General features: G+C 41.7%; 1 protein-coding gene across 3 annotated transcripts in view; it reads left to right on the top strand.

Annotated features, from left to right (window-relative positions):
* Window positions 1-21,966, top strand: part of Samd4a (sterile alpha motif domain containing 4A) — a 243,999-nt gene that overhangs the window by 49,413 nt on the left and 172,620 nt on the right. Inside the window, exon 1 of one of the 3 annotated variants that reach the window (XM_029566660.1) lies at window positions 14,993-15,104. The exons of the other annotated variants lie outside the window; for them this stretch is intronic. The gene's annotated coding sequence lies outside the window, so the exon portion shown is untranslated. Of the gene's footprint in view, window positions 1-14,992; window positions 15,105-21,966 lie in introns of those variants that run through there. 3 annotated transcript variants of the gene reach the window in all.

Here is a 21,966-nt window from a genome sequence, read left to right as displayed (position 1 = left end):
CTTGATTATTAATTGATGCAAGTGTCCAACACCATCTCTAGGCAGGTGGTCCTGGGCTGTATAAGAAAGCTAATTAAGCTAGCTGAGCCTGTGAGTAAGTCAGAGAGCCAGCCAGCAAGCAGTATTCCTCCATGATTCCTGCCTTGAGTGCCTAACTTGATTTCTCTCAATGATGGATTGTGACCTGAAACTATAAACCAAACATATCCTTTCCTCCCCAAGTTGCTTTTGGTCATGGTATTTGTCACAGCAATAGAAAAGCAAACTAGAACATGAACCTTCCTCTACCAGTTATACACCATAAAGCAATCTGTATCTGTTCTCACAGGGTATTCTGGAGAACCCAGGGCTCCAAAACCGTTGCAGAGGATCTGCAAGGTCAAAGTTATTTTCACAATATGAAGACATTTGTTTGCCTCTCTGTATGCATTATCTTTTGAATGCCCAGATTAAAAGTTTTCCACTAAGGTTTTAGATTCTATGTTGGAAATAGCCTTTAGGAAATTCATTGTCAAGTTTTAGCATCTATCAAATAAGAACATTGATAGTTACCATAAAGCTGTTAAAATACTCCTTCCTTTTCCAAGTCCATTTCTGGGAGTCTGTGTTTTCTTTTGTATAAATTAACTACAGGGCTTATCACAACAGTTTGGATGCAGGAGGTATGAAGCACTAGCTGATTTCAATTAAGACAGATGCAACAGAGGTTTACAAAAAACTGTTGGCTTTTTTCAATAATGTTTTTTTCCCTAGAAAATGTAGTTTTCATAAAAATGTTGTCATCTGATGTAAATAAGTTTATTGCTCCTTTCAAACACATTAATAAATAAATGTTTTAAAAATTTATTTTTATGTGTATGAATGTTTTGCCTGCATATATGTAAGTACACCCATATGTGTAGTGCCCAAGGAGGCCAGAAGAGGGTGTCAGATCCCTTGAAACTGGAGTTACAGATGGTTGTAGGCCACCATGTAGGTGCTGGGAACTGAACCAGAGCCCCATAAATAAATGTTTTTAAGTTTCTTGTAATATGGTTAATCTGGGTAGATATAGACCACATTAAAAAACCTCTTTAGGATCCTCAGTATTTTTTAAGATTGTAAGTAGACAGAGGCTGAAGGTATAGCTCAGTGGTGGGGCACCTGCCTAAAATGTGGGAGGACTAAGGGTCAATACCTGAAACTTACCCTACAGAGTAAGTTCCAAGCCAGCCAGTGTGACACACATACACACACATACACACACACACACACACACACACACACACACACACACACAAAACTAAAGTAACAATTTGGGTAATGCAGAACTTCCACTTGTTTAATGGCAAATGCATTCCATAAAATAAGATATCATGAGCAAAAGTAACTTTGAGGAAGTTCTTGGAACTGGGAAGATGAGTCAGTTGGTAAGGTGCTTGTTGCACAAGCATGAGAACTTGAGTTTGCTCCCTAGCACCCAAGTAGAAAGATGGAGACAGGAGGATCCTGGGGGCTCACTGGCCAGCTAGTACAGCTGAGTCAGTGAGCTCCCGGTTCAGTTAGAGACCCTATCTCAAAATATACGGTAGAGAGCTATGAAAGACACCTCAAGTAGACTTCTGACCTTCACAGGCACAAGCAGAAAACACATACACACTACATGAACACATTCATACAGGAAGATGGAGAAGAAGAAGGAGGAGGGGGGAAAGAGGAGGAGGGGGGAAGAGGAGGAGGAGGGAAAGAGGAGGAGGAGGAGAAGGAGGAGGAGAAGGAAGAAGAGGAAGAAGAAGAGGAGGAGGAGGAGGAAGGGAGAGGAAGAGGAAGACACTTATTTGTCTTCTTTTTCTTCTGTTTATGCACAAATTGAATTTCCTTAACTTGAATACCTAATGTAAGTATGTAAACATGTGGGAAACATTTAGTTACTATTTCCTTTCTTTTCATAAAATGTTTCAAGTTGCCGATGATACTTAATAAAAGCAAACAGTGTTGTTCTTTTGACCTAAGGAGCACAAAGCTTTACAAAAAATGCTGCGTTGGTTCTCAATTATTTGTCCATTAAATTGAGTCCCCTTAATATCAGCCTCCTAGAAGGAGCGTACGAGATACTGCGTAATTTCTCCCAATGGAGAGACCTTGTGACACAGAGACTGGTTGCATGGTTGACTAATAAAATCCTCAAGTCGGAGGTGAGACCTGGGATGGAACTGGTTGTCTTGGTTCAGCTCAGTCATTTCAGAATGTGCCTCTCTTTGGCGATGTGACAGGTGCATTTGCTCACAGAGTCCTGAATGAGTATTTGAGATGTAAAGCTAATAATGCACAGGGCGGTAGCCGAGAAACCCAGAGTAGTGGTTTGCTCCCTCCCTCCCTATCCCCCTTCTCTCTTTCTTTCTCTTCTTTTCACAAGTTTACCTGGAATCTTGGACTTGTCACTCAACCTCGTTAGTGCTTCTAGGTCATTTGTCAAAGAAGAATTTGCCACCTGGAGAGATGGGACATGCCTGTAGAAGATCAGTGCAACTCTCTGGGACTCTGTCTCAGTTGATTCATAGCAGAACTCTGAGGTAGTTAGAGCAAATTTCATTCCTTCCAAGTTGAGGAATGCCTGATTAGAGTCACATGGTTAGGGGTGATGACCCTAATTTTATTCCATTTCTTAGCAATACAAAACCTCTGCGCTTGTATGCATGAGCTGTGGTCTCTGGCTGCTGGAAACACAGGTTCAAGAGCACAGGAAGCACATGTCTCTCCTTGGTTTGGAGCTCTGAATTATTTCTGTGGCAGTACTGTGCCACAGTGTTTTAGAACATGAAGCATTCTGTAATTGGGTGCCATCTATGTTCTATTTTAATATATACCCTTTTAATTCTGTTATTTCCTTGAAATAAATAGTATTACTAGCATTTGAATTGTTTGACTATCACCTAGCATAATAACTTTAAAAACACACTATTTTAACCAGACATGGTGGCACATGCCTTTAATCCTAGTATTTGGGAAGCAGATACCAGTGAATTTTTGTGAGTTTGAGGCCAACCTGTCTATGTAACAAGGTTTAGGCCAGTAGGGCCCATATAGTAAGACCCTGACTCAAAACAAACAAACCAACCCTCACTATTTTAAAAAGTTTTACCTCATTATTTGATTACATTTGAGAAGCCTCCTTACCCTCACAGAAGGCAGGTTAAATAGGAAAATTTCTCTCTTATTAGGAATTTCCTATATGAAAATGAAATTCCATTGTACTCAATTTTTAAATGAAACTTGTTTTTATGTTCATGGTGTATCCTGTGTGACTATAAACTCTCACATTATTTCTAAAGATGGTAACTATAGGCAGGCAATGTAAAGGTCCCCAGGGAGCAGATTATAAGTTACTTTTCTCCCTCTGCCCTCACATATTTGATACCTGTATTATTCTCTTTCAAACTGTTTAGCATTACTATCCTGCCTTAAATTCTGGGGGAGAAGCTCTCTTCTTAACTACTGAGTTGTATGATAATGCCCATTTTCTATTTTATTTATGCTTTTCTGTTTGTTGTGCTTTGTTTTTTGAGACAGACTGGCATCAGGCTCACCATGTGTTTGAGGATGACCTTGAACTCCTGATCCTCCAGCTCTCACAAGGGCTGGGAGGATAGGTATGCACCACCACACCTGGTTTATGTGGATGCTAGGTTTTAAACCTGGGCCTTCATGCATGTTAGGCAAGCACTCTACTGACTGGGCTGCGTCCCCAGCCCTGGTTTTTCTTTTTGATTTTTGGGACTTCTTATGCCTTCAATGAATAGGCATAGCTGCAAGAAAAATCACATCCTAACCCATTACCCCTATTTGCTTTTCTCGCCATAAGAGAAGCCTTTTGTGCTAGTTAAGACTTGGCATCCTTGTCTGAAGTTGTGTCTTGCTGTCTAGGTAAATACTTTGCCAAGCATAGTCTGTGCCTGTGGGAAGCCTTGCTCCTGGTGGAGGTCCTAAGCTAGCAAGGTGATGTCCCCAGTCGACCAGAACAAATTGTTCTGTCTGTGGCTATGGTCAATATAATCCCCCCTATTGGCTCATTTCCTTATTTATTCAGGTGGAAACTTAACTGTTATGAATTCCTTTGCTTAAGGTTTTATTTTGGTTTGCTTCTTTATTTTTGAGATAGTGTCTCATGTAGCCCAGGCTGGCCTTGAAGTCAGGATGTAGCCAAGGATAACCTTGAACTCCTGATCCTCCTGCCTTTACTTCATAAGGGCTTGAATCACATGGGTGTGTGTGCCACAGTATGTGTATGGAGGTCAGAGGACAACTTGTGTGGAGGTCAGAGGAGAGTCGGTTGTCCCCTTCCACTTTTACTTTGATTCTAGACACAGAACTCAGGTTTCCAGGCTTGCCTAGCAAGTGTCTTTATTCACTGAGCCATCTTGCCAGCTCCTGAATTTTTTTAAATGACAAATTTCACTTTATGAGGTGGAAATAGAGAGACAATGCCCTTTAATTTGAAAGTATTTGAATGTGAGTTAATAAAAGAAGCCAGGATCACAATTTGTTCCCAACCAATATACCTTTGAGGGCAAAATTTATCCTTGTTTTACTAATGTGTCAAACAATTTATTCAAGACCCTGATGGATAGCAAATATATATTTATAAACCAAGGGTTTTTTTTAAAAGGCTTTGGAATTGAATATTTAATTCATGGTGATGTTTAAATATGGTAATATTCTTTGCAGTGCTCAGAGAACATAGGATATTCATTTTCCTGAGATAATAGATTCCATTTCTTCTCAAACATACACAGAAGGATTGTGATTCCTCAGCTGCACTAATCAAATTCAGCAAAAATAAATACAACTCTGCATTAAACTACATAAATAATCCACAAATTCTATTATAAGAACACTCAAGTGCATATTGCTGGGAGAGTAATTTCACTGAAGACACTCGGTCATCTTCACTTGATGACCCAAGTTCAAGCTCAGTTTGTTAGAGTTATGTAAGGAAGATCCTGTAAAAGAGAAAGAATGCCTTCCTTCTGTTTTCAGAGGAAAGTGGGGAGATACTTTAGGTTTGGCTGGTTCCCTCATGGCTTCACATTTTTGCCTTTGAAGTTGAGAACGTGGACAAATGTCTGGTATTCTGGGCATTGCTGCTGTGTGCAGTCGTTTTGAAGAGACATTAGGTTCCATTATTAATCTTTCTTTCAAAAGATTTTCAACTATTTAGTATAAAAATTATACATAACAGTGGGATTCATTATGACTTTTCCGTAATGTATAGTATGTATTTTGTTCATAGTCATTACCCTCTCTGATCTCCTGTCCACTCCTGTTCATTCCCTTCCTCTTGCCAACTAGTCCCCCTTTGTGTGTGTGTATGTGTGTGGACTTATTTACAGGCTCATAGGCAACATTCTAATGGCTGTACCACTGAAAAAAATATCCTTCTCTTCCCCAGCAACCATTAAATACCTATGGATGCTCAGAAAGAGGTGGGGCCTCATGAGCCCGCCTCCAGGCCCCTAGCAACTGTTTAGCTATTAATAATCATTTAACCTCTTTAGCTGTTGGACCTCTGACTGACACACATCGTCTATAGGATTAATCATCAAATCCTGCTGGGGAGGTGGCTCAGTGGGTATAATCATGAGAACCTAAGTTCAGATCCCCAGCACCCATATACAAGCCAGGCTTAGTAACATGGGCCTGTAACACCAGCACTGAGGATGGAGGTGGGCAGATGGATCCCAGGGGTTTGCTGGCCAGTCAGCAAACAAACAAAGAGCTCCAGGTTCAGTGAGAGACTCTGTCTTAAAAAAGAGAGAAATAAAGGAAGACTCCTGAAGTTGATCTCTGGCCTCCCCAAGCACACACACCATGAAGTGCACTCACATATTCACATGCACCCACCTGCATGCACACACATCCATGCACACACATCCATGCACACACACAAAATAGGCTCTGCTGATGATGTTTATGAGGGACCCGGATCACCATTTAGCAAGTGTTTTCATGATGATTGTTTGCCTTGAAACTCATAACTGTGCCTGTGCCATTTCTTGGAAGTTGGGAACTTGATTTTAACCATGATGTAAACTATGTTTCCACAAGCTTATTGATGATTGTACCATGTGAAAAGGCTCAATGCCTTTTTGACAGATGACATAAAAACAGATGATTCCCTCAGGCCTGGCTCAGAGTTGTTAGAGGAGATTAGTATAAGATTTGTTCTTTAAGGAGTAATTTCATTTATTAACAGTCCCCATCTTAAGGGGCTTGCAATCGATTGTTTCCAACGTTGTTAATCTTTTGGTGACAAACACTGTAAAAACAAAAAGCTAACTGCCTCAACTTCTGAAAGAAAGATTACTTTAAGAAGATGGCTTTGGGTACCTGGTGCTGCCGATGCCCTGATTCCCATGGAGTGCTAGAGAAGTTCCCATCAGCTCCTGTGGGAAGAGCATGTACAACTTTTTCCAGCTACATCTGCAATGACACCACCTTGATATCCTGACATCAAGCCATGTTAGGAGTATTTACACCAAAGCAATTGGCACATGCTATAAATCCTCCCATGCCCTCTGAGAACAATAGACATTTACCAGCCCACCAATGCTTAAAAAGAAAAGGTAATACATTTACAATTTCACAATCTTAAAGGTTCTCTATTGAGGAGCTGTCACAAAGGAAATATCAATGCCTTTGCCATTTTGAGAAATCACAGCTTTACCCAGACTACTTCCACCCAAGTATTTATCAAACTTAGCTTCCCCTCACACTTGAAAAATAAACAGGAGACTTTTAGCCGAGGTTAGAATAAGTATGTCTTTGACTATATTTCAGAATGTTTGTTTGACTTAATAGATTCTTCTGAGGACAGGGCTTTCTGCAGTCAGGAGACAGCCAGTCATGGTTACTAACGTTTATTTCTTCAGGCTGCTTCTTGCCTGGTACTCTGAGAAGCTGACCAATCACTGGCAAGATGTGTGCCCCTCCCTACTTTCCTTGTTGTTTGTTTTATTTTTAAGGGAACACTTGTCCTTTGGAAAATTACTTAAAAGATGTTTTGGGCAGGAAAGAAAAATGTTTTAGTTCACTATTTATTGGGTCTCTGTAAAGCAATATAATTTCTCCTAAGGCTAACTATTTAATAGGGCTAGCATTCTGAGGGAAAAAGAAAAGTCATGTCTTGAATAAAATATGCAGAACAAATTTTTTCCCCCCACATAGAAAGATGAGAATGAATCCCATGGTTGATCAGATGTCACTTGAAATGTGTTTTGGGAGTAGATTTATAGACTTTTTTCCAACGGGAATATATCTGCTGTTAGCGGTGATTTATGGAATGGTTTATAAATGGGAAAACTGCTAAGAACAATAATCTACTTATTGATATAATTAATTGGCAATTATTTTAAGTCAGAATGTGAATTAGCCAAAATTAGGTTCTAGTATTCAGACACAGTTGTTATCACGACTCTCTTCCTGCCCCATCCTAAATCATACTTGAAATTCTCTAACCCTCTTGGATGGGAGGGGTCATCTGGGGCTTTTCCCTTCTTATCTACATCTCTCTTTTCTGGCTGTGTCTGTGAGATGTACCTTAGCACCCCAGTGTGTTTTGCATTGTAGGTGTTCTTTCTATTCAGAGTGTATATTTGCAGGGAGTGACTGGAACAAGTTTAATATGAAGCATGTTACGGAATCTGGGTGGGATCATGCGTTCTCTGGGGCTAATCTTTTTTATTTTAAATTGAAAGTCAAAACCAGAAGTAGACAAATCAATTTTTTACAAGTGCTGGCTCTGTGGACTTGCAAGATTCTTTTTTTTTCTATTTTCATTGATACCAGGAGAATGTCTATCCTCTAAATGACCTTAAATTTTCCATTTCTTCTATCAGGAATCCAACTAATAGTGGCGGCTACCCTTGGCTGTGTGTTCCATCAGTGCCAGGCCTGTAGAAGTCTTTTCAACAATGTTTCATGAGTTGGGGATTATTATAATCTTCACTTTTCAGATGCAAAATCGAGGGTTTGGGAGTTTAACTTGTCCCAGGCCTCACAGTAAGCAGCTAAAGAACCAAAACTCATCTGCAAAGAAGACTCATATCAGAGCCTACCTCTTGATTGTTCTGAAAATTTTAAAAAAGCAAATGGAAACTGCCTGGAACAATGCCTAGAACAAAAATAAGCACTGTGCAAGTCTTAGTCATCCTCATTGTGGAAACTAAGTCAATCTGGTCCCCAAGTCACTGTTTAAAATGCCCAGTAAGCAGAATAATAATGACAGTCCCCTTCCTTCACATGACTGTGGTCACTAGAGGACTCCCTATGTACCAAACAATAATAAACGGTGCAGATTTATACAGCGCCAGACCTGCCTTGCCAGCTGAGAGACGGCTTCTCCAGGCAGAGTGTTTCACACTATTTTTAGGTCCGAACTCTTTTTCTTTAAACTGGAATTAAACCAGGTAGGAAGGAAGCCTTAAGGCACACATGTTAAAACTATGGTATTTCTGAGAAATTTTATTTATAACTTTAAAATTGAATCTAGGGAGTTGGAGATGTAGCTCACTGGCGAGTGCTTGTCTAGCATCCATGAAGCTCTGGGTTCCATCCCCAAGACTGAATAAACCAGGCATTGTGGCACATGCCTGTTATGCTAACACTTGGGGATAGAGAGGCAGATTAGAACAGGGTTATTCTTAGCTACATAGCAGGTTTGAGACCAGCTTGAGCTCTATGAGACACTGCCCCTACCCCCCAAAAAATGTTGAACCTAGGAGTGAAGAATCATGGTTCCATTTATTTTTTTCTTGTGAGCCATAGAGGCTTGGTATCAGAGCAGGTGGCGGGAGAGGGGATGGGCTGACATGAGAAGTCTGTTCTTCAAGCTTGACCTCTAGGCAAAAGTTTGGCAAGTCTCAACTTCCAGATTTTCTGTGTGATTTTTTTAAATAGTAACTCTTTAAACAGCACAACTTCAGAACAGCCTCTCCCTTGCCAGCACAGGCAATGTAGTCTAAGAAGGTGACTGTGACGCAAGACTCCCATGGTAAAATGCCTGAAAACCATTCATGGGTCTGTGGTCAGAACACCTTTGGAAGGGCATAAGCATTCCTAGGTTCTAGATCTAATCACTCCTCATGAGCCATAAAACTGTCTTTAATTTCAAGATTGAAATCATAGAATAATTTTTTCAAGAGAATCAAATGAAGTTCAGAAAAATATTATCAGTTAATAAGAGAGTAGATTTTTCAATGTTCTCAAACAAAAACAAAGGATAAGTATTCGAGATGATAGTTATTAGCTTGATGTAATCATTTCACAGGGAATGGATATAACAAAACATCATTAAGAATATATATAGTGTTTGTCAGCTGTACTTTAAAGAAGTTGGGGAGACAGTACAATATCTAGAATATCTCCAGATACACAGAGACAAACCTATTTTAAAATATATGAATGAAAGTAGAAATTATGAGGAAAATTAGAAAATATTTCAACGGAATGATAAAGGAATAAAATGGCCTAATGACATAGGTACATCTTACATTGTAAGGAACCTCAGAACTTGAATAGTATAATTCATATAAATATATACAATTTACATAGACGCATAAGGGAGAAGAGGGGGAAATGGTTCATCTTTTAAAAATAATTTTGGGGCTGAGGAGATGATTCCATGGGTAAAGGGCTTGTTGAGAAAGCTTAAGGACCTGAGTTTGGATTTCTAGAACCCACATAAAAGCCAGACATAGGCAGCTGGAGAGACAGCTAGAAGTTAAGAGCACTGGCTGCTCTTGCAGAGGACCCAGATTCAATTCCCAGCACCCACATGGCAGCTAACAACTGCCCCTAGCTCCAGTTCCAGGAGAATCCAACGCCCTCTTCTGACCTCCTCAGGCATTGCACAACATGAATGCACTTGCATACATGCAAGCAATACACTCATACACATAAAATAAAAATAATAAATAAAATATTTTTTAAAAAGCGAGACATGGTGGCCTGTGTCTGTAACCCCAGAGGTGGGGTGTCTGGAGAGAGAAGGATCCCTAGAGCTCTGGCTGGCTAGTCTAGCCAAATCAGTGAGTCCCAATGAAAGACTTTGTTCCAAAAATTAGGATGGCACTCCATCAAGGAAGACACCCAGTGCTGACCTCTGGCCTCTACCCACATGTGCACCCACACATACATACCCCCCCACACAAACTCACACACACACACACACAAAATAGTTATTTTGTTCATTGTGTATCTTTTGTATTATTCATGAAATGTAGAAGAAGAAAGCATTTTTCTTTTAGAAGATTGTTTTTTCTCTAGGGTAAAGGAAGTATTTGTTGATTGTTCAAGAATTAAAGGTACTACTTATGCACAATCTCTTATTTTGAGAGAAAAGCACTCTTATTTTTTTCTGAATGGGAATCATTCTGTGGTAGTGACAGGATAATGCTTGTGGATGTGGTAAAAGCTCTTTTGTTTATGTAACTATGACGCTGTTTTGTTTAAATTAAAAAATAATCATTTAGGATTGATTATTTTATTACATCATTTTTGATGTTTCTCTGAGAAAGCAATAGTTATAATCATCTCTCTCCCATTTTTGCATTCTTATTACCTACTGCTTAGAGAAAAATTTTTCTCCAGTGACAGGCAACTCAAGGGGGTGGGGGCTGTTGATGGCCTGTCAAGGGAGGCAGGATTTAGGACCATGATGGGCCTCAGAGGTAGGCTTCTGATGTTATCTTCAGATGAGCTTATGCATAAAGTTGTACTTTGTGTTAAAGCCACATAAGCTGAGACAATGTGGGAAATTTTGCATTAATACTGTAGATTGGAGGGAGTCCAGGCCTCTTCAGACAGAGCTTGGTGGTTTTGTTCTTGAGAACCAATGTAGTGGTTCAGGCTGGGAGAAGACTCCTGCCCTTAGAAGAGCCACCAAGACCTCCAGTCTCTACCTCAACTAGCTGATCTGAACATGATCCTGGAGCTTTTCCATTGGTGATTTCTGAGGTTCTCAACTGATCTGCAATATAGCCCAGGCATTGGAGACTTTGCTTTGCGAAGTCTGTTCTGTGTATTAACACCACCAGGAGAGAGGAGTCAGAGTCCGCATTTCAACAAGATCTCCAGGTCTGCACACTGATACCCAAGAAGCACTTCTTGCAGCCCTCTTAGGTGGACAGATTAAATGTCACTTGAGAAACAGAAGTGATTTACCCACGATCATCTAGCTGCACTGCTAACTGGCCTAGAAGCTGAACCCATCGGGTAATGTCTTGAAAGGTTCTTTGTTGTTTTGGAAACAGGTATCACCATCCTTGGATCACATCTGGAAAGGCAGTGTTTGCTAGATATGATCAGGGTCACCTAGGAGCCATGCAGATTTCCCCTATGTCTAGACTTTTGGTAGAACCTCAGAGAATTACTCGTGGCCTTTAAAAAATTATTTTTTACTTTCTCAAATTCCACTTCCATTTTTTAGAGGTGCCGAGCAGGTAGGAGAACATTTATGTTCGTGGGTAAGTCAGATTCAGACAGTGAATCTTGGCGTACAGGAAGGAGGTCCCGATCAGTCAACACACCCATAACTGGACAGTTCTGTTAACTTGGTCATCAGTGAGAAAGGAGGGAAAGCATAAAAGATAATTCTTAGACACTGGGAAAATGATGGCTAATTCTACTGTAGGAAAGAAAGTAAGCAAGGTAGGAATTGGTTGTGGGACAAAAAAGGATGACAACCTTGACTCAGACTTGCCGACTTTGAGGGGAGTATGGGTAGCCATAAGAAGCGTTCTGAACCCAATTGGGGATCACAACCTGGGAGAACCTGGTTATGACTACACCAATTCTCTGGGAGTCTCTTGATCTGCAGTGTTTCCTGAGGCATTAGGAAGAAATGGACCATGGCTGCCCAGGGCCCCTTCTCTCTAACTTAACCAGGGAGAAAAATGGAAGTGATGGTCCATCTTCAGAAGAATTTAGTGTGAGAAAACAATCCATTTGGATGACATGACTAAGTTCAGTTGATGATTCTTACAACTGCTTTGCAATATAAAGGAAAACCTGGAAAAGAAACTTTAAAAATAAATTATTTACTATTTATTATTATTATTATTATTATTATGGGGGGGCACATACTTGCCACAGCATAACTCTGTGGACTCACTGTTCTCCTTCTACCTTTAAACAGGTTCTGGGGACTGAACTTACTTGTCAGGCTTTCAAGGACAAGGGTTTTTACCCTCTGAGCCACCTTGCCAGCCCCAGAAAAGACACTTTTTGTGGGCAAAGTGACCCTAAGTGACTAGAATACAAAGGAAACAGCAAAGAGATGCAGAAAAAAAATTGTTCAAATGGCAACAGATGAAAAAATATTTCAGAGCTGGGTGTGGTGGCGCACGCCTTTAATCCCAGCACTTGGGAGGCAAAGGCAGGTGGATCTTTGTGAGTTCGAGGCCAGCCTGGTCTACATAGCGAGTTCCAGGCCAGATGAGGCTACAGGGAGACCCTGTCTCAAAAAGACAAAAAAAAATTTCAGTGGGTTTTACAAGTGTAGGAATCTTGCCAGCGAACAGAAGTCTCTGTAATAGACATAGCAGCTGCCTGTTTGCTGTGGGATGAAGGATGGCTTGGGCCGGGTCTCCTATGCTTCCTCTACACAGACCACGAAGACAAAAAAACCCCAAAACAACAACAACAACAACAACAAAAACAACCATTATTGCTTTCATAGCATTTAGCATTTTGGGTATATGGCCTCTTTCGTTCCTATTTCCTTCTCTACACCTCCACACCCCTCAAAAAATGTCTCAGGAGGTTAAGCAAGCCCTGCTTCAAAGTGCCAATAATAGTGTGTTGCTAATTCTATAAATAATTTGGTAAACTTGACTCCAGTGAGACATAATTTCAGCAATTGGAGTAATGGGCTTTCCTGCTGTTGCCTATGTTATAGATCGAAGCTCTATGACTTGCCAAGCTATTACTCCCACATCCCTGCTTCATGACATCCTGACATTAGTCTTCCCTATACTAGGTGTGAGATTGTAGGGAACATAATGTAAACATTGCCATTCTGAGCTTAGCTGTCGAAGTTCAGCAGTGAGTATAACAAAAATAGCAAGAATAAGTTTCCTTTCAGAGGAAACCATTTTGCTTTGTCTGTGAGTTCAGGCGGGTCTTGTTTATTGACAAACTGATTCTTTTGATCAGCAGGTGATGTTTACAAAAGGAAATGTTAAAGCCCTTCACACTTCTAAAAGTCTGTTCCCATATTTGCAAGGGTTCTTAGAGAAAGACTCCCATACTTAAGTGGATGCCAGTGTGAAATATAAAGATACTCTGAAAGTGCCTAAGAAACAGAACGTTAGACTGAAAAACAGAAACAAAAACCACTGTATGTGCTGGATAGCTTTGGTTGTCAACCTGACACACCTTGGTAGAGGGAGCCTTATTTGGGGAATTACCTCCATTAGACTAGCCTGTGGCCATGTCTGTGAGGCATTTTCTTGAGTGATGTAGGAGGACCCAGACTACTGTGGGTGGTACCACCCCTGGGCAGGTGGTCCTGTATTGTATAAGAAGGCAGGCTGAGCACCAGGCAGGGGAACAAGCCAGTAAGCTGTGTTCCTCTATGGTCTGTGCTTCAGCTCCTGCCTCCAGGTTCCTGCCCTGAGTTCCTACCTTGGGCCAGGAGATGTAAGGTAAATAAACCCTTTCCTCCCCAGAGTGTTTTGTCATAACAATTGAAACCGAACCAGAATGCCATATAACAACAATGACAAAACCAAAGAAACAAACTCTTTGAACTTCTGTGCACAGCTCCGTGGGAATGTTCAGTCCTTGACTAATAACGTTCACTCCTCCTTTTCCTATGTCCTTCCCTGTTCTAGCATTGGTCCCCCAAGGTAACCTACTCCAATGTGATATCCCTTCACTTCTAGTTTTAAACAGTCTAGTTGTTTATGAGACACACTAAGAAAAGTCATGTAGGCTTATGTGGACCTTTCTAACTTGTGGTCATACTGCTGCTGTGTGTATGCATGTGTGTATACCCAAGTCACTTTGCTCTTAGACCCTAGGTTCCGAGAGGTCAGGAAAACCAGTAACTCTACCTTAGCAGCCTATCTTAGCACCTGTTAGAGGGCCATTTAACACACAAAATAGTAGATGTTGGCATCTATCTTCTCTCCATCATAATTCCCTTTTCCATGGACTATTATATTTCTTTCAGTCTAATCTATATTTTAATGGCCTCTAAATTGCCACTTGAGCTAGTAATTAGTTCCACTTTAGTGTCAATGCTATGAGCTCGAAAAATCTGATTGGCATGGCATGCTATTGACTAGAATTCTCTGAACTACACCTTATCTCATGCACAATAGTGTGTGAGCTCATGGTGATGGGGCCATTGAGGGAGAATTTCTATGTTGCCTGCAGGGTGCTGCACTCTGGAGGCCTTTCAGATGGTTTGCTGATGGCCCGTGGTGTTGATGAGCCAAACTGAACAGCTCTCTCTAAAACTGCTTTTGGAACACGGGTCAGAAATCTGTGTGCATACTTAGTTAACATGTTTCGGGTTTTCAGTTACATTTGTTTTGGCTGCCAGATAGCAGGAACTCCAGTGGAGGCTGGAGGATATCTACACAGCAGGAGACATCCATTTTCTATAGTCAAGTCGAGATCCTAGGAGAAAGGTACTATTCACTGAATGGTACTTAATAGTTTATAGAAGACGTTCGTGAGTTTGACTCCATTCAGTCCTCATGTTAACTGAGGCCAGGGTAACAGGTTTCACCACATACACTTTAGAGTTGAAACAGCCTGGATTATTTGGCTGATTAAGTGACAGAACCAAGTAAGACACTGGACTCCTCTGTTCCATGGTTATTCCCTCTGATTATCTTATTTCTCTGATCTGTTTGTCAATATACATTTCTGTATTACTTTTGCATTGTTGTGACCTCCACACCTGACAGAAGCAACGTCAGGGAGAAATGGTGTGTTTGGGTTCACAGGTTCAGAGGATTTCAGTCCACCAGGATGGAGAAGGTATGGCAGAGTTGTTAGCGGAAGCTGTGGCAGAGGCTGCTCACATCATGGTGGAACAGGAAGCAGAGCACATGGTAAGAACCAGGGGCTGGGCTGTGCCTTTGAGAAAGGCCTGCCCCTAGTGACCTACTGCCACTAACCTCACTTCCTGAAGGTTCAGCAGACGCTCAAAATAGCACCACCAGCCAGGGAACAAGCATTCAAACATGGACTGTGGGGGACACTTCAAATTCAAACCATAACGATATTATTGAAAAATTCTAAGCAATTGTTTTTCTTTTGAAAAATCAGAAAAAAAGATACAATTTTAAATAATCAACACCTTTTACTTCCATACCTCCACACCGTTGGGTTAAGTTTTACTGTGTTCAATTTTTCTAGCTCAAGCTTCGAAGAACTATCTTAAGAACAGTAGAAAAGGACAGAAGTAGAGGATCAGGCTGAGGTGCCTCTGACGTTTGGGGTTTTGAATGTAAAGGATGGAAGAGCCTGTGCATGCCAGGCAAGTGTTCTACCAGTGAACCATGCTTCCAGCCCCTGGAGAAAAAGAAAGAAAGTCCAACTTAAATGCTACCCTATGATGTCAGATCCAAGGTTAACTCAGAATAACTTTTCAAAGACACAGACCATCAGATACATTTTCAATTCTGTCGCTGATCCTGCTGGACTAGCCACCCAGAACTTTCTCTGGCCCCTTGGTCAGATTCTGACTATGTGTCTGGCACATAGTCAAACTGTAGTTTGTGTTTGTTTGACTGTCATTTACTTTGTGGATAGATGGCTTAGATGCTGGCTCAGAAGGTCCACAGAACAGAGTCCTGACCATCTTAAGGAGTTAGCTGGGCTCTGAGCTAGTGGTTCTGTCATCGTGTGGGCGGGTGGAGCTTCTGAAAGACGAGGTCGTGGGGTTTACCAGGCAGTTTCTTTCACTGGGCTTTGCTTTCTTTCCTCTTCTTGTTCTTTTAAACCATCAGGAGATGAGAAGGCTCAGGCTCAATTTGTGTCTGGCCATTAGCTTATTTGCAAACTGTAGGTCAAAAAGTAATATTATATATAATCAGACTAGACAATTGCTCATTTCATGCTCAAGAGTGGCATAAAGGAAGCCAGCTGACTTCCTGACTTGCTGAATGAAGTGTGAGTTTTAGTTTCTGTCCTCTTAGGACATGACATGTGAATAGACTACTTGTATAAGCAGGCTTTTCTTTTTGTCAATGGTTGGAAATTTGAAAAGAAAAGAGAGGTCTGTTTATTTTAGTGAATCAAGATTCATTTTTGTGACACAAAAGCAGAAATGGGCACTCTGGAATCCTTTGGTGGTCTCCCATCCTGAAATTCCATTTCCTCTCTCTTTCTGCCCAGAGTTGTTGGGTTGCCATAGCAACCTGACTCCTCCCCCACAGCCCTGTAAGATTAACTGGATACAGAATTAGCAGCAAGTCAGGCCAAGATCAAAATCCAAATATAGGGCCCTGATCACAGAAAGTGGGAGGCCCGTGGCTGAGGCCTGTGATGCATCCCTCCCTTGGGCTGCATGTGCAGTGCCGGGCAGTTTGCCCTGGTGGTTTAGGTGGCCCTGCTTGAGTGGCACACTGCAAATGCAACTGCATCCAAAAGGTAGTTGCACACCCATGTGAATGAAGACCAGTTAACCCTGCGCCAGTGAAATTGCTGGTGTTCTGACAGGGAAGCCGAGTGTTTGGCAAGTGACTGCAGAGATGGGCACTGAGTGAGTGGTAACCTATCACTCATGCTCCCTAGGGCACTGTTTGGTGCACACTGGGTCATCATAACAGTTGCTCATGCTGTCCAAGCATTTACTGTATACTAGACGTGGTTCTGAGCACTCTACAGTTTGTTTAATTCTTACAATAACCCTTTGAGTTACATAGTGTTATTTCACAGATATGGAAACTGAGGCACGGAGAAATTAATGAACTTCCTCAAGATCGTGTGGTTGGCAAGTGGCTGACCTGGGACTTGAACTCTTAGAGTGTCTCCTGAATCCAGGCTCATAATTTTCACAATACTGAGTGTAATCTCTAGGCTCAGCCTTTTGAGGGCTCTGACTAGACTGTACAAGGAACCTGGACTGTACTTTTTATTTTATTTTCCTGATGATGCTGGAGATTGAATCCAGGACCTCGCTGATACTAGGGAATCACTTTACCATTGAGCTATATCCCCAGACCTGTAGTTTTTTTTTGTTGTTGTTGTTTTGTCTTTTTGTGTGTGCACGCACGTATACATGTGGAGGCCACAGGACAACTCCAGGTGTCACTCTTCAGGTATCATACACCATTTTTTTTTTGAAATGGGGTCTCTTACTGACCCATATCTGGCCAATTAGATGAGACAGGCTGGCCAGCAGGCCCCAGGCTCCTACTGTCTCCATGTCCCTGTGCTCAGATCACGAGTATGCACCTCCATGCCCCGCTTTTCCAATGTGGATTCTGCAGATTGAACTCAGGGCCTCATGTCTGCAAGGTGAGTGCTTTACTGGTACTCTCCCCAAGTCCTGTAGTTTTTTATTTTAGTTTTTTATTTGTGTGTGTATATATGAGTGTGTACTGTGTGTGTGTGTGTGTGTACATATGTGCATGCAGGTGGGAGTTCATGTGTATGAACCTGTAGGCTATCCACCTTTTCTTCTGAGACAGTCTCTCACTGAACCTTGAGGCCACTGATTGGGTGAGATGAGCTGACCAGTAAGCTCCAGGGATCTGCCTGTCTCTGCTCCCCAGGGCTGGGATTACAGATGTGAGCCACTATGCTGGCTTTTGCGTGAGTGGTATGGATCTGAACTCAGGTCCTCATGCTTGCATGACAAACACTTCATTAGTTGAGCCATACCCCTAGCTCCCACTAAGCTTTTAATTAATTATTTTTTGGTCTTTTTTTTTTTTGTCTTTGAGACAGGGTCTCCCTGTAGCCCAGCTTCTCCTGGAACTCACCATGTAGACCAGGCTGGCCTCGATATCACAGATATTTGCCTGCCTCTGCCTCCCAAGTTCTGGGATTAGAGATGTGTGTTGCCTATAAAAAAGTAAAAGCTACTATAGATTTATTTTAAGAGGAATATTGTTATAGGTTGAATTGAAGTCCCCCCCAAATGTTAAGTCCCAATCCTAGTCAGTGTGAATGTGACTTGTCTTACAAACTGTATCTTCATGGATGTGATCAAAAAAGATGAGGCCATTTAGGTGAGCCGTAATTCAGTATAGCCAACATCTCCATAAGCTAAGACAATGGCTCAGTAGGTAACGTGCTTGCCATTCAAGTCAAAGGACCCAAGTTTGATCCTCAGCACCCATATAAAAACTGATTGTGTTTGCCTTCACCTGTAATGCCAGCGCTGGGGAGGCAGAGATGAGAGGATCTCTGGGGTTTGCTGACCAGCCAGCCACTCTAGCCAAATCAGTGATCTCCAGCTTCACTGAGAGACCCGGTTCCAAAATAAGGTGGAGAGTGGTTGAGGAAGACAGCTGACATCAACTTCTTGCCTCCACGCGTACGTGCACATGTGCACAGACAGAGGCACAAGGTGACAGTGTCCTGTCACCACAGAGGCAGAGATTGCAGTGATGCCATTGAAAGATGAAGAGCCCCAAAGATGGGCAGCCACCAGCAGCGGGGAAGGGACAAGGGAGGATTCTACCCAGAGTCCCAGAGGGGCTAGCCCCTGCCAGCACCTTCATTTCAGACTTACTCAGACCTTGATTTGTTGCCGAGATTGAGAGACAACAAATTTCTGTTTCTTTAATTTATTATTATTGTGTGTATGAATGTGTGGGCACATATGCCATGATGCTCATGTGGAGGTCAGAGGACAACTTTGGGAAGCTGGTTTTCTCCTTCCACCTTTATGTGGGTTCTAGAAATCAAACCAGGCTTGTGCTGCAAGTGCCTTTTATGTCATGCAGTTGTGGTCCTTTGTTACAGCCACCCTGGGAAGCTAATAAGAGCGAATGTGTCCCCATGGTACCAGGTTCAGTCAATACTGAGGCCCACAAGGCATGTGTGAGCAGTCTGTTCTCTCTCCTCTCCCTCTTTGTAGTAATTGCTAAACATACTTCATCTCTAAACATTTGCTATGATTTTTACATGATGAGATTATAGGCATTTTCCTTCAGGTTCTTTCCTTTAAAGGTTATTGGTTTATCTTGAAGCTAAGACTTTAGATTTCAAAACTTTCTATTGTGGGGCTGGAGACATGGCTTATTGCTTAAAAGCACTGCTGCTCTTACAAAGGACCTAGGTTCAGTTTCCAGAACTCACATGGCAGCTAACAACCGTCTGTAACTCCAGGTCCAGGGAATCTGACACCCTCTTCTGGCCTTCGTGGGTATTGCATGACACAGGTGCACTTATGTACATACAGGCAAAATACTCATACACATAAAAAATAAATAAGTAAACAAATAAGCTGACTTGTGTGGACTTTTAATTCAGAAGGTCCTTTTCATGTTAACTCTTTCATTATCTAAATGTTCAATTCTTGAGTACTTGCTATCCTCATTCAGGGTTGCAGCAAGGGTGTGCAGGGTTGGGACTATACCGTTGAACTGCACAGCACACACACCCTGTCCTTTGCAGTTTATGCTTTTGTGGGGTCTAGTGAGCTTGAATACCCAGTGCAATAAACATGTATTGCCTCCCCAGCACCACAGAGAAAAACAGAAGAATTTTAGATTGTAGTTGAGATGTAAATAAGTAAACACTAATAAAACGTGCTATTTACTATTAGATACAGAAATACAATAGACAAGATGCTAGGGACTTGTGTTTGTTCTTTTAGAAAAAGCTCAATGTAGCCATCTAGTTGAACAGTCAGCATATGTATGTTTGTGCACATACAACAAAAATAAGAAAGCATAAATATACAGCAAATCATAAGTCTTCTCCCAGCCCTGCCCTTCACCTGGAATAGCTCTTTCCAGGGTGACCGTTCTTTCTTTTATGTCTTCACACTGTTTCTTCTGTCTTTTTTCAGGTGTACACAACATAATGTATTTTTTAAGAAAAAACACACATACAACTCCGAGGTTAAATTCTCTCTCTCTCTCTCTCTCTCTCCTCTCTCTCTCTCTCTCTCTTTTTTTTTTCTTAAGTGCCTATCTTAGAGATCAGCCCATATCCATATATCTGTAATACTTTGTGGGGTTTTTTATGGTGGCATAAAATCCCACATGGGGATGTGTATTGGAAGGTAGTTTTGCATGGAGTCCAAGAACCTGGGATCTGATCTTCCAATTTACCACTTGTTGATATGCATCTTGGGGGAACAACTTCAGCTTTCTACGCCTTAGTATTTTTCATCTAAATAGAGCGTATAATGGTTTAGCTCACAAAGTTTTTGTTAGGCACATAGAAACAGCAACTTAGCAATAAATAGTTCTGATATATATATATATGTATATATACACACACATATATCTATATCCTATCTATCTCTCTATCTATCTATCTATCTATCTATCTATCTATCTATCTATCTATCTATCTATATATCACATATACAAGTAGAATTGCTGGCTCAAATGACAATATATGTGCATTTAGGTTTGGGTAGATATTGTTGTTTGGCCATCGAAAAGGATGAAGCCCTCCATCATCCCAGTCCTGGTGTATAACGCTGGGTATGTGGGTGGAGGCAAGGGAGAACTTTAGTTTGGGTGGTCAAGAAAGCCCACTCTTCATGTCACATTGACATTAAATCCATGAAACAGAGTCCACTACATAGGATCTGGGAACACAAGAGCCTGGACTGAGCTCCAAGGGAGAAATGATCCTGGTGTATTCAAAGACTAGAGAGTAGGCCAGCAGCCAGTGGTAGGATGCACACTTGTAAAAAAGTTCCAGCACTTGAAAAGTTGAGACAGGAAGATTGCTGAAAGTTTGAGGCCAGACTGGGCTACACAGAAAGACCTCGTTGGGTAAAAATAAGGAAGGAAGGAAGGAAGGAAGGAAGGAAGGAAGGAAGGAAGGGAGGGAGTTGCATGGATGGAGATGGAGGTGAGAGGGAGGGAGGGAGGGAGGGAGGGAGGAAGAAAAGACAAGAAACAGGCCAGTGGAGCTACAGGTGACAGATAAGGAAGAGCATGGGCTGTGATGAGGACGGGAAGGCAGGGCTTGTACAGACCCTACAGAGGACGTCTTAAGTGCAGTGAAAGGGTAGAAGTCTGTTATTCTTACTGTTGTTGTGTTTGCTTTGTTTTGTTTTGAGACAGGGTCTCTTGAACTCACAGTGTAGCTGAGGATAACCTTGAATTCATGATCTTCCTGTCTCTATCTCCTGGGAGCAGTTATTACAGGTCTGCAGCAGGATTCCCATTAGTGGATTTAGACTGGTCTTGTGGTAGAGAGTAGATAGGTGGAAACAAGAGGAGGGGGCAGGGTGATTAACTAGGGGCTACTTTATGACTAGCCGCAGAGAAATTGGTGGAGGCCTAAGGTGGCAGTGGAGATGGAGGAGTACAAAGGGCTGAGTGGAGGGCGGGAAGACAGGAAGAAAGAGGACTCAAGGACCATGGTGCCCTCTTGGCTCTACTATAACTGAACATAAGACCTTGGACAATAATCTCTCTTCTTAGTGCTTCATTGTCCTTTCCCTATAAAATGAGAAGAATCATTATACCATCTGCCTATGGTGGTATAAATAAGTGACAGTATTATAAAATGCTTGGTACATGCTAAGTAAAGTCAGCTGATATCCTGTATTCGTCTGGGGAAGACTGGAAATAGCAGGCGAGGACCTTATCATCTGTCTTATTACTATGCCCTTAGTATGTGGAATAGTATTCTGCATGTTGTAGATAACCACAAAGTATTGTTGAATAAAGTGATTGAATGAACAGAAATAAGACCCATGAGAAGCAGAATGGGTTGGGTAATTGTCAAGGAAGGAGTTACACTTCTCTCTCTCTCTCTCTCTCT

Source organism: Nannospalax galili, unplaced genomic scaffold, assembly GCF_000622305.1.
Source record: "Nannospalax galili isolate Female #2095 unplaced genomic scaffold, S.galili_v1.0 scaffold336, whole genome shotgun sequence".
In the NCBI taxonomy this organism is placed as follows: domain Eukaryota; kingdom Metazoa; phylum Chordata; class Mammalia; order Rodentia; family Spalacidae; genus Nannospalax; species Nannospalax galili.
This window is presented reverse-complemented; position numbering and strand designations above follow the sequence as displayed.